Consider the following 4,085-nt stretch of genomic DNA (forward strand, 5'->3'; position numbering starts at 1 on the left):
TATCATCAAAAGCAACACTTTAACAAAGTGTTGCACTTTTTTTTAGTATGCAACACTCTTTTCCAGCAACACTCTTATCCAGCAACTGCAACACTTTTTTTTATGTAAAATGCAACACTTTTTTATTCATTTGCAACATTTTGTTAGTGAATAAAGCAACATTTTCAACAAAAAGATGCAACACCTTTGATGTCGATAGCGCAACATTTTTTGTATAGACAATGCAACACTTTTGTAAAAAAATCAATAATATCATTTAAAAAAAGCGTAAATACATTGCTTTTTTTATAAGAAGTCTATTATTTAAACTCAGAATTATAAAAGCATCAAATTACAACTTGCAGCCGTAAATAGAGTAAAGAGTTTAAGGTGATTATCTTGCTACATTTGTTTCTAGCAGCCATGTAGCGGACCTTCTCTTTAAGTCCAGACCTGTAGCTCCTTCTTATACATTTGTCCCGAAGGATAACGAGTAAGAACTTCAACTCCTAATTAGTCCGAAAGCCACACACTTCATGTTATACATAGCTGCAATAAAAAAATATGTGGTTACCATTTTCCAGGGCCTGCATACAATATACACACACATCATCTTGCACCAGACTGATTTCTATCAGTCTTCTTTTAAAATTTCCAAAATCAAATTCCGTAAAAGAAACAATAAATATCGACCAAACAAATGTTCCAAATGGAAAGGAAGTTTGCAATTCTTACTCTTTTATATTAGAAGCTAAATTCAGTAAAAAGACTTATGCTGCCAAAAATAAAAAGTAAAGAGACAATAAAGCCAACTGTGAGAAATAGTGTCAGGTATGGGGAGGGAATTTAAAAAAACAATAATATGAAACACACTTTGATCGCTAACCGCTCTGGAATCCAATTCCTTTGCCCAAAAAGAAAACAATTAAGTAATGTCGGCTTTAAGAGAGGAAAGACGATGCTCAAAAGATGTCCACTAATTTTTGTAGAATTTATTTTAGGGGGCTCTAAAGAAACTTTAATCCGGTAAGTACTTCATTAACGTTTGCTTTTTAACAAGTAACAGAGATACACCAAGAGTCCATTTCAGTTAAGGGGACTATGAAATTAATGTACTTAAATTGAATGAATAGCATATGAAATTGTATGTACCTTTTAGTTTGAGTGATCCATCCAACAATAATAGTTGGTCATGCTAAAGCAAGGATCTGTCAACAAAGATAATTAAAGTAAGATGAAACATGTAGGTGACAACTGACAAGTTATTGAATAAAGGGCGCACTTTAAAACAGGTTAATTATAGCCTATTACTCAAAATTTTCAATAATTTTTTTAATCTTATCCACTTTAGATGAATAATGAAATAAGCGTCCATAATCTTTCAGCTAAGTAAGAGTTTCAGGGTGACACATTTTGCGTATTAACATTTAAAATTTCAGGTTACTTATGAGTCCTCACAGTGTGTCAATATGTTCTTAAATGATATTAACATAGTACCTTTGTGGCATTAAGAGTATCGCCCACTCTTGGCTACCTCTCTTTCAGCTAAGTAAGAGTTTCACAGTTCATTCTCCAACCTATACACTACAAATCATGCATAAATTAGTCTATATACATAACTGCATCTATATTTGATTGAACATTTCAAAAATTGTAAAAGCAATTTATCAATGAAGAAAACAACTTATGGATGATCCTAGGTCGCAATAATGATATATACTTCTGTATTAATCTAGTCATGTTTAGCTTATTCTTTTTTAAGGACATAAATTAGTAACATAAACCAAGTGGATAAATTGAGGGCTTAGGAGTAAATAGTACAAGCACAAGCCTACATTTGTAGTAAACATTTACCAATAGAAGCATCCATCAAAACAACTGATTTTTTGTATGCTAAAAGTTTATTAGCAAACATTCTGCCCATAATATCAATTGACAATTTTTCCAAACAAAACAGTGAGGCTTGTACTTTTAAAATAATATCTTGCAACTATAATAAGGAATGTAAATGAGCCCTTATCTAACTAAAAGTGTAGAGAAACAAGGAATGTTTAGTAATGTGCCATAGGATTCCAAAGCAGTGTAATGATTCACACTAATGCAATATAAATTCTCATCTAATTTAGCTTTTAAGGAATGGAAATGAGCTTTTACCCAACTAAGTTTGACTGTGTAATAAACTTGGCATGTAAAAGAATTCAAGTAAATGATTAAAATCAGATATACCCCTCTTGCACATCTAGTGTTCTCATTACAAACGAGAAAGCAATAACTGGTTTCAAGAAACCAAATCTTAAATATACTCCCTCTACCTTTGGTTTTGTGACAAAGACCAAGGGTAGGGGAGGAGATCAATTGGGGGTGTTGTTGAGTGACAAGTGAACAATATATTATGTAGATGATCAAAATCACCTTTAAAAATTTTTTTTTTTTTTTTTTTTTGGTCTCACGAAGCGCGCACATAGTCGCATTACAATAAGGGGGAGGGGGAATTCGAACCTGGGACCTATTGTCCACAATACCTCCGTCTTAACCACTAGACTAAGACATCCTTGGTAAAATATTCTCAACAATATAGAAAGGTAAACAAATGAGTGAGACACCGAATAGGTAAACAAATGCCCGAGGCGGAAGGAGTACATAACAATTGGGATCGAACTCCTTTGCTACTAACACTAACATGGAAATTAGAGACATTTATAAAACAAAATATATAGTCTTGATGACAGTAGGACTTACACGCCTTCTCAGGAGACAAATGCCAACTTTGTCACATTGTTTCAGATTTTCAGTATGGAATTAAAGTGAATCCCCCAATATCCAATGCCATCGTCTTGCTGCAAGTTTAGGATGTTTATCTATATTCTCATTTTTTTCAAAATAATCAATATCTTCTAGCATTTGAAGTGAGCGCACAATGAAAGTATCATGTATCAAAGTGTATTTATTCATATACTACGAAAAATACATAAAATTGTCCAGCTTTGTCATACAATGTAACTAAGTTGTGACCAAATATGAAAATAAATGAAATATGCATCACAAAAGAGTAAAGTACGGAATCATTATCAAGGGAATTAAGACCAAAGATTTAAAAAATCGAATTCAATTCATACCTTGCATGATAAAAGTTGGAGTGAAAAAAAAACTAAAGAGTGGGGTTAAGAAGTAACCGTGGTGAAGTTGAGGTGGCCATAGGTAACTGCCGATGGTTGGGGTAGCACAAAGGAACCCACAAATCAACTTTTTCCCAGATCCCCAATTTATAGAAACCTTAATTCACATATTCTCTTCTAAAGTATCCACATATCAAATAAGTAAGACTAAAATTGGATCTAGAATACGTAAATAATGTAAAACGGACAACAATAACAAATAAGAAACTAGAATCTAATTTAATACCTCACAAAAAATTTGTGTAAAAAGCGAAAAGTGGGGATGCTAGTCGAATTCTTGGATCATTGGATGAAATTATGAAAGGATGCCAGGAGGGAGGAGGAAGAGAGGATTCGAGACTCCAAAGCAGAACGCTTTTTCAATTTGTTTTGAGTAATACGAAGTATGACATATGCGCAATTGGAGATTTTAAGTGTACTTGGATGGCGCTAACGAAAATTTTTGTGTTTCACCCAACTCTGACTAGTACATAGTTTTATAAACCTTACAAAATTTTACATTTATGACCCTAAAATGCAACATTTTTATTAAAATGTTGCATTATATTAGTTTTGGCAACATTTTTTGGCAAAGTGTTGCATGCTTAAAAACCCTTTCCTAAATTGCAACACAATTACAAAGTGTTGCACACAAAATGTTGCAATAGATCACTTTTGTAGTAGTGTTCCAAGAGTCGCAGTGGCTGCTGCGCCTCTTCCCCAGCTCTTTTCTGCGTATTTTCAGATCTTTTCGAGATTTGTTTCCAAAGTTTCAGTCATACCATAATTCCTCCGTGTGATTAGTATAAATAGGGACCTTCGTTCCTCATATTTCTCACGCGAGTGTCCGCCCTTCTCTTCTCCTTTTGCATTCTAAGACCGTGCTCTAAGCTTATTGACGTCTACGTGCTTGATCAATCGACCACATAAGCTCGGATCCTTCTGAGTACC

The 4,085-nt window shown here is 33.6% G+C and overlaps 1 long non-coding RNA gene across 1 annotated transcript; it reads right to left on the reverse strand.

Moving 5' to 3' along the window:
- Window positions 1-250: 250 nt before the first annotated feature.
- On the reverse strand, window positions 251-2,786 carry LOC141630918 (uncharacterized). The gene is made up of 4 exons (XR_012537567.1): window positions 2,719-2,786; window positions 1,477-1,563; window positions 1,132-1,187; window positions 251-528 (listed from the first exon to the last, which is right to left on the reverse strand). It is a non-coding gene; the product is annotated as an uncharacterized LOC141630918 (long non-coding RNA).
- Window positions 2,787-4,085: the final 1,299 nt, after the last annotated feature.

Source organism: Silene latifolia, chromosome 2 (genome assembly GCF_048544455.1).
Source record: "Silene latifolia isolate original U9 population chromosome 2, ASM4854445v1, whole genome shotgun sequence".
Classification (NCBI taxonomy): Eukaryota; Viridiplantae; Streptophyta; class Magnoliopsida; order Caryophyllales; family Caryophyllaceae; genus Silene; species Silene latifolia.